This window comes from Arvicanthis niloticus, chromosome 21, assembly GCF_011762505.2.
Source record: "Arvicanthis niloticus isolate mArvNil1 chromosome 21, mArvNil1.pat.X, whole genome shotgun sequence".
Taxonomy (NCBI): Eukaryota; Metazoa; Chordata; class Mammalia; order Rodentia; family Muridae; genus Arvicanthis; species Arvicanthis niloticus.
Window position 1 is genome coordinate 13144919 of NC_047678.1, and position 13223 is coordinate 13158141.

At 35.5% G+C, this 13223-nt stretch overlaps 1 protein-coding gene across 1 annotated transcript in view; it reads left to right on the forward strand.

The window, feature by feature from the left end:
* Positions 1-237: 237 nt before the first annotated feature.
* The window catches only part of LOC117693531 (phospholipid scramblase 1-like), a 43276-nt gene continuing 30290 nt past the window's right edge, over positions 238-13223 (forward strand). The window contains exon 1 of the mRNA XM_076917260.1: positions 238-337. The gene's annotated coding sequence lies outside the window, so the exon portion shown is untranslated. The remainder of the gene's footprint in view (positions 338-13223) is intronic.

Here is a 13223-nt window from a genome sequence, read left to right on the forward strand (position 1 = left end):
TCAACTCATGTCATGGGCCATTAATATTTCATTCCCATGTTGATTGTCTCACAAAAAACAGTAATGCCTATAGCACTCACAAACCTCATGGAGATATGACAAAAAGTTGTTCAATTACTTGAAAGTAAATGATTTTAAGATCATGAAAAAATTATCATCTGTACATTGCTATGTAGCTCCAAGTAGCCATAGAACTAGTGAGCTTCTAGGTTCTGAATGGAATGTTAATTGTTGTAGCTGCTTTTATCTCTGCATCCTGGACTCTTCCTAATAGTAACGTGGAAATAGTGGAGTGTAAGACAGATGAAGGCCCAGTCTTCTCTCACTGACCTCTAAGGTAGCCATTTCATATGTATCTTCCAAAAACTATTGTCCTTTGAAATTTTGATGATCATAACTGATTATAACTACTTTTTTTTTGCCTAGAGTCTTATCATATCTGCCTGTTTAACTCATATCAGGTATATTGGGTGATCTGGGCCATTATGACAAGACCATATCTGGGTGGGTTATAAGAGTAGAAAACTCCTTCTCACAGCCTGGAGGCAGAGATTTGATGTCTGATGAGACTTGATCCCCTCAAAATCTCTTCTTCTAGAACTTCATGTGGCTTAAGGAGAAAGTTCTCTCATAGATCTGTTTTGTAAAACCTCTAATCCTATCCATGAGGTTCCTTTCCTTAGAATTATTTCTTCATAAATCAATTGCTTTATGAGTTTCATTTTTTACTATTTGGCAGACAAATATTCAGGCCATTGAACTAAGAAACTATTTTGGAGACAAAAGGCTTCAAAGGAGTTGATGCTTCATTGATGTTGGTGGGATATGGGTGAAAACCTTGATGGTTTTGGAGCCATTGCTGAACATTCTGAGTTCTCAAGCTTCTGCTTTAATTTTTGTAATGTGGTGTCTTTATTAGGAACCAGAATTTTATGTTTTTGTATAGAATAAAAAAGTCAAATGTTCTAGCTGGATTATAACAAGTGCCTGCAAACTGATTTTGCTTCTGACATACAAATAAGTGTGAAGCTTACATGACCCTCAGGAGGCCTTATGTTTTCCTACTCTCTTTCCAAACTGTTCATAATTCATGTTAAAATATAAGTCATATGCTCCTGTTCTCCCCTTTTCTTCCTTGGTACATGTGGATTCATTTCATAGATGTTCCATGTATCAGTTTAAGCGAAAAGATATTTCTAAGACTCGTTTTAATTTTCAAAACTGTAAATTGACCTGGCAATGAACTGGGAGTTCTCACCTTAAATCAACAGTGAATGTTTTCAAAGATAAGACACTTCCAAAGTATGTGATCATAACCAGAATCTAAGCCAGAGGTTCAATTCTAAGGGTTTCAACATATAAAGTCTAGGCATTGGTCCTAAAGAAAGCAAACAGAAAGTAAAGATGAAGACTTAAGAGTGAACTTTATGCATAATGTACATGTTCAAAAAGGAGAAAAGTAAATATCTGAGCACATCTTTGGAATAGTTAAAGAGAAAACAAATTGGGCAGACAGTGAGAAGTGTACATGATTAAGCAGTCTTGATCAACCTGTGGTCTGCTGATGATTGTCTCAGTTTTGATTCTGTAAAATGCTCCTAAAGAAGTATTTTAATAGGACAATCTGGGTCTAGCAGATTATTGCTCCTAGTGGGGCTAGAGAATTCCTCATCCTCAGGAATTCTCAAGGCTCCAATATTCCTGGAATCAAAGGTAGTTGTGGGTTTAGGACAATGACCTGTTGCTTTTAAGGGACATTTCTATAATTCAGAGCTAGATAATACTAAATACTAAATATTAAATATAAATACTAAAGTACCAGAACTACTATTATCTTTGTGCTATAAATCTTGAAAGAAAAAGAAACATATTTGATTCCACAAGTGTAAAAGATATTTATAAGTTATTGTCACATTTTTTTTGTACAGAACTCCACAAGCTTACTCCAAAGTAAAGCTAGAAATGAAATTAGAAGTGCAATTTTTTTTTGTCCTGCTTCTGTCTACACTATGGGCTAAGTAAGAGGTGATTTTTCAAGCAGGATTTGACCAGAAAGTATCCTTTCTGAAAACTAAGTTTTATAGTCTCTGAAGGGACTATGTAAACTACCAAGGAAGTAATGAAACCACTTCCTATGATAATCCTATTCAATTATGAAGCCTATGAACTACAAAAACAATCAGCATGACAAGATATTTCTATAGGTTCAATAGTGGCACTCATATCTTGTTGGTAACCAATAGCTGTCTAATTGGATTTAAGACCAACTCTATATAAAGAAATTCATTCCTGGTACTTGAAACCTGGCCAACTTCCCAGGGCTAATGATGACATGGATCTTAGAAAGAACAAACTACTATCACTTCATTAAACAAGCATGGCTCTTAACAGGACTCTAAATACTCATTCTTATATCCACAGATAAACATAGCTTCCATTTCTCATCAACAGAGAGTTGGTACAACAAAGGATCTTTAAACAGAGAGACCATTACAGAAAATAACAACTGATAATATCCAGGAAATAATTGACTAGAGTTGTCTATCTCCAATGGTTACATCTTACAACACAGCTCCTGTATCTAAGGCTCAGCTAGATTAAAAGCAAAATTAGAGCTGTAATAAATAATCATCCTATTAGTAAAGGCCCTTATCCAGACAGATTCACTATTGAGTTCTATCAGACCTTTAAAGGATAACTTAACCATCGCTTCTCAAATTATTCTGTCAGAAAAAGAAGGGATACGCTTCCAAATTATTTCTACAAAAAAGTTCCCTGACAAGAAAAGAAACTTACATTGACAAGAAAAGCAGATAGATACACAGCAAAAACAAAAGAGAACCATAGACCGATTTTTAATTCCCCTGACTACTTGAAAAGAAATATTTCATGTCTTCTACTGTAACTTTTTTTTAGTCTATGGTCCTTTAGGAAGTATACCATTCCAAGTAATGTTATTTCATGTTTTTTTAATTATATATATGCATTATATGTAATATCAGGTAAATATGAAATATCGTGATTCCTTATAGCCTTTTGCGTATCTGTAGGGCTACATTTCATTCCTTTCTCCCTCTGCTCTACTACTGACCGTCTATTTCTCTCAATTAAAATCCCAGCCCGTTTGTTTTCATTTCTCCCTTCATGTCACCTCTTTCCTCCTATGCCCATCACTAGGGCTTCCCACGATAATTCTTTTTATTTTTCTTTATTCTGTGGTTGTTCTAGATTATATAATCACATCTGAAGCTTTGACGATAAGAAACAAACATCAGAAAGCATATGCGATATTTGGTTGTATGGATCTGGTTTAGTCCATTCAATGGATTTTCTAGTTATACCCATGTGCCTGCAAATTCTATTTTTCTTTATAGCTGAATAATATTCCATCGTTTATATGTGACATGGTTTTGATATCTCCTCACAGGCCAAAGGTTATTTACTTTATTTCCATTCTTGCTATTGTGAGTTGAATGTCAATGAACATGGCTGAGCAAGTATCTGTGGCATAGGATGCTTCATCTTTTGAGCATATTCTGTGGAATAGTGTTGCTGGTTGATACTGAGTTTAATTTTAGCTTTTGAGAATTCTCCCCTAATTTCCAGACTGATTTTCAGACTATATACAACTACTTACAACCCAAAATAGTGAGTAAAAATTCTCCTCTTCCCCACATATTTGAAGCATTTGTTGTTGGTCATTTTGTTATCTTAGGTATTCTAAGTGATGTATGACAAAAATCTCAGAATTGTTTTGGTTTCCATTTCCTGTAACTCTTAAAGACAATATAGACTTTTTGAAATATTTCTCAGTCATTTAATTTCTTCTTTTGAAAACTCTTTGTTCAAAATCATTACTGATTTTTAGTTGTGTCATTTGTTTTCTTGACTTTTTTTTTTTTTTTTTTTGAAGTTCTTTACATAAAATGGGTACTAATGCACTGTCAGATGTAGAGCTGGCAAAAATTCTTTCCCATTTTGTGGCCTTGCTCTTCCTTTATTATTTTCTTAGTTGGGTAGACAAATTTCTCCTCTTCCTCCTCCTCTTCCTCCTTCTCCTCCTCTTCTTCCTCCTCTTTCTTTTTCTCCTCCTCTTCCTCCTTCTCCTCTTCCTACTCCTCCTTTTCTTCTCCCTCCTCTTTTTTCTTCCTTTTCCTCTTCCTTTCTCTTCCTCTTCCACTTCTGCTTCTTCTTTTTTTCTTCTCATTATGAGGTCTCACTTGGTATTTGCTGGCCTTAAATCTTGAGCAGATACAGTCACAATCAAAAGTCTTTTCCTACACGTGTGTGTTTCAGGGCACTGTTCATGTTTTATCCTTGGCGTTTCAGTGTTTCAGGCTTCAGAATGAGGTGCTGGATTCATTTGAAATCAAGTTTTGTGCACAGTAATAGATAATCCTCAAATTGTATTCTACATACAGACATCCAGTATTCCTAGTAAGTGTCTGTGTTTGTTAAAGATGCTCTCTTCTCTAGTATATGACTCTGTGTATCACGTGGCTGTACTTAGGCGTATTCATGCTCTACTGTTTGAAGTTTCTATTTTGTTCCATTGAATTTTATTTCCGCTTTTGAACTCAAGTCAGACTATTTTTATTTCAATAATTCTGAAATATACAAATTTGAAATGGTAGTCCCTCTATCAATGCTGTTATCTGTCTCTGTCAGTCTCTCACCTCTCTCTCTCTCTCTCTCTCTCTCTCTCTCTCTCTCTCTCTCTCTCTCTCTCTCTTTCTCATCTCTCTTTCTTCCCCCAAGATCATTTTTGCTAATGGGGATTTTGTGTGTGTGTGTGTGTAATATTAAATGAATTTTAGGATTTTAAATATTTCTGTGAAAAACTGTAAGAATTTTGACTGGAATTGCATTTAATCTGTAAATTGCTTTTGGTAGAACTGTCATGTTTTTGTATAGTACTAATTCATGGGATTTGGAGGTCTGTCCATTTTCTATGTTTTTACTTCACCTCCATGGCTAGGCTTATCCCTAGATACATATCTTCTTTTTGGCTATTGTCAATGGGAATCCATCTGGCACAACCATATCCACAGGAAGCGTCAAGAGTCAGGAAGCCAGCTCAGCTGCTTGCCATGGTTCCATCAAAGCTAATCAGATTGCTGCCATTGCTGTCCTTCCTTTTCTAACTTTTAGGTTTTGGTCTCTGTATGTTGTATTCTTGGGGACTTTCTTTATTATAATTGATTTTATGTCCTGAGAAAAATTATGCATGAGTTTTTTTTTTTCAGGAAAATCCTAAAATTAAGACTATCTGGTCACTATTTTGAAGTCTTCCTGTGCCCTAGAGATCATTAAGCAAAAGTATGCACACAGATAGATGGGGCCATTACTCATGGAATCTTCTTCAAGTGTCAGCCCCTAAGCTAATGCAAACAGTATAATTGATGCAGGGCAAACAGAGACAACAAACTCTACTTGCCAGGAGAATAGGTTACAAATTCAAGATCTCTTTTTATTATAGAGTTAGAGCTCTCTGAAAATGTAGTTTAAAGATAGGAGGTCATACAGGATTCACCCTGGAGGAATAAAACTCAGTAAGTACAATATATTTGACTAAAATAAACTTTTCCTACTTTATAGTGTAGATGATGAAGCACATAGTTAAAAAAAAGTTAGACATTAGTATTTGCTATTCAAAAGAAGACTGGTTTAGATATTTTCTATTTGTTTGGAGTGCTTTCAAACTGCTAACACTGCCAGCCTAAAACCAGGCTTTCATATAATAAATATGTTTGCTTTGGAGGAGACTTTCTTCTTCTTTTTTTTTAATTGGTTATTTTATTTTCATTTCAAGTGCTGTCCCCTCCCAGTTTCCCTTCCACAAATCCCCCCCTCTCATCCCCCCTCCACGGCCTCTATGATGGTGCTAACCCACCCATCCACTCACTCCCGCCTCACTTCCCTAGCATCCTCCTACGCTGGGACGCCAAGCCTCCACAGGACCAAGGGCTTTTCCTCCCATTGATGCCAGATAAGGCCATCCTCTGCTACATATGCAGCTGGAGCCATGGGGTCCTTCCCTGTGGATTCTTTGGTTGGTGGTTTAGTCTCTGGAAGCTCTGGTGTGAGGGGCCCAGTTAGTTAATATTGCTCTTTCTATGAGGTTACAGTCCCCTTAAACTCCTTCAGCTCTTCCCCTAATTCTTCCATTGAGGTCCCCGTGCTCTGTCCAGTGGTTGGCTATGAGCATCTGCATCTGTATTGATCAGATGCTAGTAGAGCTTTTCAGGAAACAGCTATGTCAGGCTCCTGTCAGAAAGCACTTCTTGGCATCAGCAATAGTGTCTGGGTTTGGTGTCTGCAAATGGGATAGATCCCTAGGTGGGGCCATCTCTGTATGACCTTTCCTGCAGTCTCTGCTCCACTCTGTCCCTGCATTTCCTTTAGACAGGAACAATTCTGGGCTAAAATTTGGAGGAGGAGACATTCTTTGGATTCCTGAAATTGGAATTACTGGGCTAATAGTAAGAATAAAATCTGTTCTGTTTATATTTTCTAATTGTGACTGAACATGTAACCGTGAACAAGTAACGAGAAATCAAATACATGATCTGTTCCACTTGGATAATCATTTGTCTTCTGTGAAACTTGTATAAATAAAGAAGTACCTGTTTGATAGTCAAAGCAGCAGAAATGGCCTGATTGCTAATAGCCAGAACCACTGAAGTGGCCTGATTGGTAGCAAGTCAGAGCTGCTAAATTCCCTTAATCATTGCCTAAATCACTCTCTCCCCTTGCAGAAGCTTAGTCTCCTCTTGGTACCTTGTAAGGAAAGGTCTAAGACCCTGGGGGGAGGAGAGACATCCCTTCCCCAGAAGGCCCCTGGCATGCATCCATGAACTCCTTGGCACATTTGGTTGGGTGTATAAAAAGGCTCCTGCTTTTGAGAGTCGGTTTTGTATCCTGCTAAAACCGTCGATCATTTCTAAAAGTATTCCATTGGAACTCTTTGGATCTCTTAAGTGTAGCGGCATATATTCTGCAAGTCAGACCAATTTGCTTTCTTCTTTCTCCTATTTGCACTCCTTTACTTGACTTTCCTTGCCTTACTGCTCCACCTAGCTCGTTGATCACTGTATTGAGAAGAGTAGGGATACTGGATAGCCCTGTCATGTTCCCAAGTTTTGATGAAATTGCTTCAAGGTTTTCTCCATTTAGGATAGTGTTAACTAACTATATGTAGCCTTCGTATGTTGAGGTATGTTCCCTTATGTCCCACTTTCTCTACGATTTTCATCATGAAGGCATGTGGGATTTTGGCACTTTCTGGATTGATTGTGATGATCATGTTATTGTTGCCCACAAATTCCTTCATTTATTACAGTGTTTACACATGTTTAATCGCCCCTACATCTCTGAGATAAGCTAATTTTGTCATGGTGGATGTACATTTAGGTGTATACCTATATTCATTTCACAAATATTTCATTGTGGACTTTTGTATCTCTGTTAATCAGAGACATTGATCAGTAGTAGTTGTTGTTGTTGCTATTATTATTATTATTGTCTTTATTTGGTTTGGTATTAGAGTAATGCGAGCTTCATAGAAGAGGCTTAAACGTTCTCCATTTGTTTTGTTTTTTCTTTCTTTCTTTTCTTTCTTTCTTTCTTTCTTTCTTTCTTTCTTTCTTTCTTTCTTTTAATTTAAGTACTGTTACCTGTGGATCTTCTGAGAAAGCCTGGTAGATTTCTTCTGTGAATCTGCCTCAGCCAGAGCTTTACATAGAAGACTTTTTAATTTCTATTTCAGTCTCATTTGCTTTGGGTCTGTTTAGGTTGTTAATCTCTTCTTAATTTAACTTTGGTAATTTCAATGGATCTAGATATTCTCCCATTTCTTTTAGATTTTCTGATTTAATGGAGTACGGGTTTTAAAATTATTCCCTTATAGTATTCTATATATTTTTAGTATTTGTTATAATGGCTCCTGTTCATTTCTGATTCTGTTAATTTGGTCATCTCTTTCTTTTTTGTTGGTTAAGCCCAATATCTGTGAATATTTGTTTGCTTTTTGAAGAAACAGCTCTTAGATTCATTGAAGTTCTGTATTAGTTTCTTTGTTTCTATTTCATTATTTCATGCTCTGATTTTAGTCTTTTTTTTTTTTTTTTTTTTTTTTTTTTTTGCCATCAACTGGGATTGAGTTTAATTCTTTTCATGATTTTCCAAATTCTTGTGTTGTAGCTCAAGCCATTTATTTGTATCCCCTTTTGCTTTTTCAATATAAGCTCATAAAGCTGTGAATTTCCCTACTGGGATTACTGTTAGTTTGCCAGACATTTTGTTGTGTTGGGTCTTCATTTTTCATTTAATTCTAGGAGTTTTAAAACTTCTTGATTGATTTTTAACTTTTACCCATTTGTCATTCCCTGATGAACGGTTTAATCTCCATTAGTACGTGTACTAACTAGGAATTATTAGCTATTTATTTAAAGTTTTATTGAATTATAGTCAGATAGGGTATATAGAGTTAGTTCAAACTTTCTAAATTTATTAAGCTTTGTTTTGTGTCCCAGAATGAGGCCTATTTTAAAGAAACTTTCCATGAAATGCTGAGTATCAAGTGCATTTCTTGATACTTGGGAGAAATATTCTGGGGATGTTAGGTTCATTTAATTATGACATCATTTAATTTTAATATTTCTCTATTAGTTTTTTTTTATTGTTCAGATGACCTACCTACTTGAGTAAGTGAGGTGTTAAAAGCATCTACTATTACTAGGTTGGTGTTAATCTGTCTTTATTTCTAGAATTAATTTTTAAAAGAATTGTATGCATCAGAATTTGGTTCATATGTGTTTATGATTGTAATGTATTCTTGGTTGGTTGTTCCCTTAATTAGGATGAGGTGTCTTTTATTATCTCCTGTGATTAGTTTTAGGTAAGTTTATTTTGTGATCTAGTAGAACATTAATCCTAATTGTTATATGGTCCATTTGCTTTGTATACATTTTTTCACCCTTTTACTGTAAGGTGCTTCCTGTCTAAATTTAGTTTCTTGTACATAATAAGAAGGTGGCTGTTGTTTCTTAGCATGTTTAGCCAGCCTGTGTCTTTTGATTGCGTAGGTGAAGCCATTAAAAACTTAATGTTATTATTGGAATGTGAGTTTTGATTACAGCTTTTCTGTTTTGCTTATGTGTTTTGTTTTAATTGTTGTTTTGGTCCTCATCATACTTTGGTTTTCAGTAATTATAGTTTTGTTTATTTTATTTTTTAAAAAAGAATTATTTATTTATATATTTAATGAACATGAGTGCTTTGTTTTTAATGTACATTTGCACACCCAAAAAGGGCATTGGATCTCATGTGAATACAGTTATAGACAGTTGTGAACCACCATGTGTGTGCTGGGGGAATTGAACTCAGGATCTATAGAAGAGCAGCCACTGTGATTTACCTTTGAGCCATCAGTGCTCATTTATTTTCCTTCTATAGCCTCTTCACTATGCTTATTCCTGCCTCAGCTAGAAGTATTTTTTTCTAATATTTTCCGTGGGGATAATTTTATGAACATATATTCTTTCAGTCTCTATCATGAAAAGCTTTTCTTTTTCCTTCAATGGTGATAGTTTTTCAGGGTGTGGTAATCTAGGTTTGTCATCCTGGATCTTTCTGAACTTGGAGTCATTACTCTAGGCTTCTCTGGCTTTCAAAATTTCTATTGAGAAATCAGCTATGACTTTTGAGGCTCTTAAATTTGTATGCAATTCATGCTTTTCTTTTTTCCTCTCTCTGCTTTCAACACATTATGTGCACTCTTAAGTGTTTAACTATGATGCATCACGGGGACTTTCTTGATCTTGTCTACTTGGTATTCTGTGTGCATTTTGTAGCAGACTGGGTGAGTCTTTTTTTAATTTTGGGAAATTGTCTATGATATTGTTAAAGATATGGTCTGATTATTGACTTGGAATTCTTCATCTCTGCCTATAATTTGAGTGTGTGTGTGTGTGTGTGTGTGTGTGTGTGTGTGTTACCTGTTGTCTCAAAGCTCCTGTTCCTTTTCTGTAGCTTAAAATTTTTCTTTGCTTGTGTCGTATCACTCCTGCAATCTGTGTTTGCGTTTTTGTACTCTACCTTTACTTGATCCATAGTGCTTACTATGCTTTGCCCCAAGGTTTCTAATTCTTTTATTAAGCTTTTTTTTTTTCAATTCCATCTTCATTTCCACTTGAGTTTGCTTCAATGTTTACATCTCTTTACTGAGTTTGTTTCTTAAATCCTGCGCTGTCTTTGCCATTTTCCTTATGGAAATGATCCTTATGGTCATGATTTCTTGGCATCACTCAGGTGTTTTACAGCTCTCAGGTCACACTCATCACTAAGGCAAGGCAGAGCACTATGTGCATCAGAAGTCAGGGAGGAATCAGAAGCCACTTGCTGTCTTGGTCGGTTTGCTTTCTCGTAAAGCTTACCTACCCAGGGGTGGCACAATTGGTATTGGGCTGGGCCTGGGAGCACCATCCATTAATGGGAAAAAATTCCCAACAGACTTGCCCTCAGACTTGTAATCTGGGTGGATGCATTTCTTAATTAAGATTTCCTCTCCCTAGATATGTCTATGTTCCTGTGAAGGTGACAAAACCCAGTCAGGACCAGCTTCAGTGTCCTAGGACAGACACATATGAAGTATAGAATAGCACAGAGAGTATGAAAGAGGATATCAGGAATTCATGAAGAGCTAGATAGGATGAAGCACACCATGTGGAGGAAATTAAAGTCAGGAAAACTGCAAGCCAATTTAAATTTGTTCTCCTTATATTTGTTTCATTTTTAATCTCATTTGGTAGAGTTGGAGCTTTAGGGAACAATTAAGTTGGAAAAGAATTGTGAACATAAAATTGTGAAAGTGAAATCTAAAGAGACAAGCTAGAGCTCAAGTAAAGTTAGCTCAAGATGCAGCTAATTTTACAAAAACACTGGAAGATGCCAAGATCAGGTCTATCCAAAGTTAATTAGAAATGGCTGTGAACACCAGCTACATTTGTTTGGGTGGTAATTACCTTCTTATCGGTGTCTAAATGATGCAAGATATATATATATATATATATAAAATCACATTGTTGTTATATCATGGAGTATCATGGAGAGACTGACAGACTAACAGGTGAACAAGTTTCCCCAGGTCATGGAGCTTGAGGTCTTTAGGACCACGGTTTGCAAATGCTTTAATGGTATGAATGATGTAAAGATGAGGGGATGCAGTTAATATTCCTTTCATTATGTGACACCAAGAATGAGGGAAACAATGGTAGTATTTTATCAGTCCTTTCCCAGTTTCTAATATGATTGTTTCAAAGCAAAACACAAAAATACTTGATAATAAAATTACTGTCCTAGCATTTTGAATTCTTTCGTTATAAATCATGTATTATCTGCCATTTTCCAGAAATAATTTCTTTCTATGAAATAAATATTCTTTCTAAAATAGCAATATAAACAGTGAATTATTTATTACCCTTTAACTTTATCTTTAACTAAGGTCACGCTAAGGGGTTGAGAAAGAAAGTGTTATAAGAGAGAAATAACTTTCTATTAAAATTAAGCTCATAGAATTCTGTGTTGAAAAGGAAAATTCCACTGTTTACTCCTGATTTCCTTAGTGCACAATAGTTCATGCTGAAGTTAAAATTTATTACAAGAGGAACAAACTGAAGAGTCTCTATTTGTAAATAGTACAAAATTTCCACTCATAACTAAACCAAGAAGAAACATGTTTTTATTTCAGAAAGTTGTTATCTGCTAACTTTGTTTTTTTCTGCTATATAATATTTCTAAGAAGGCACCTTTACATTCCAATAAAAATCATAGAAAAACATTATACATACTTACATCAGAATCACACCTCTTAAACGTAAGACTAAAACACAAAGCCTATTCAAAAAATAATAATATTCTATAAAGTTCTAAACAATAAACAGAATAGGAATAAAGAATTAACTAGGCATATTTGAAAGGAAACATAAGATTGTTATGATTTTAGATTACTACTTTACTTTTAAAAAAGTATAATACAATAAGATTTACAATATACTTTGAGTTATTCATTTAAAATAATATATATTGAAAGTTCAACATTAATTATTGATTTAAAATTCAACTGTACTACTAAAAATGCTACAGGATAAATATCAAGAGAAATATTCAATACCTCCACATAAAAAGCATGATTGATAACACTGTGGAGGTTTACAGTGACTAAACAGATGCCCCAAATTCATTTACTTTCCCAACAAAAATTCCTAAAGTGATATGTATGATATATTTTGAGATGAGTGCCATGGAACAACATTGCAAATCAGTAAGTAAATCACTGCAACATTGTCAGATGCAGTAACCTATAGCAATGCAGAAAGCTGGGAGACAGAGAAGAAAAAATATCTGCCATTTATACCTCATGGCCAGAGAAGTTAAAGATCTCCTTTGCAGAACTATGAATAAAAGTTCTAGCAACACTGTCTGTACAGATACTGACCAACCTGGCAACTGTAACTACTCCTATCACAGAAGTAGTCACATTGTGACTTTATCCACAGTACAGTTGCCTGAGTTGCTCATATCTCCAGTGTTGCATGGTTCATCAAGATAGTAAATCTGTCTGACTACACTCCAGTTTTCAGAGTTTTGGAGACTATAAAAATAGGATGCTGTGCCAGCACTATACAACAATTAATACTCTAAAGTACATCTTCAAGAGAAAGTTGTTACTAAGAATACTACCACACAAAAATGGTGAGGATAATCAATCCACCACAACATATCCAAGTAACAGTTCAGAACTTAAGAAGTGTTGAAAAGCAAATAGATACAATGCTTCCCCAAAAGTACAGTGACTCTGCAGCATTGCCTCCAAAAACTCAGCATAAGCAAAGTATCTGCTAACAAATCTCAAAGAACTAATATAGGGTCTCTTTAGGTCCAACACAACCACATACCAGATCAATGCAGATGAGAAAATTCAATTTGATTTAGCAGGTGGATTAAGTCACTGCTAATCAATTAGAGCTGAAGAATAGACTCAGGAGCTGAACTGTGACCCATCTTCCCTCCACAACCCCTGCCTCAGCTGCTTCCCAAAGCCAGAAGTTACAGTTACATTTTTCCTTCAATCAGGATTTAGGGATAGGGGACTTCATTAAAAACCTCCCACCTCTCTCTCTCTCTCTCTCTGTCTCTCATTCTCTCTCAATTTCTCCCCCTTC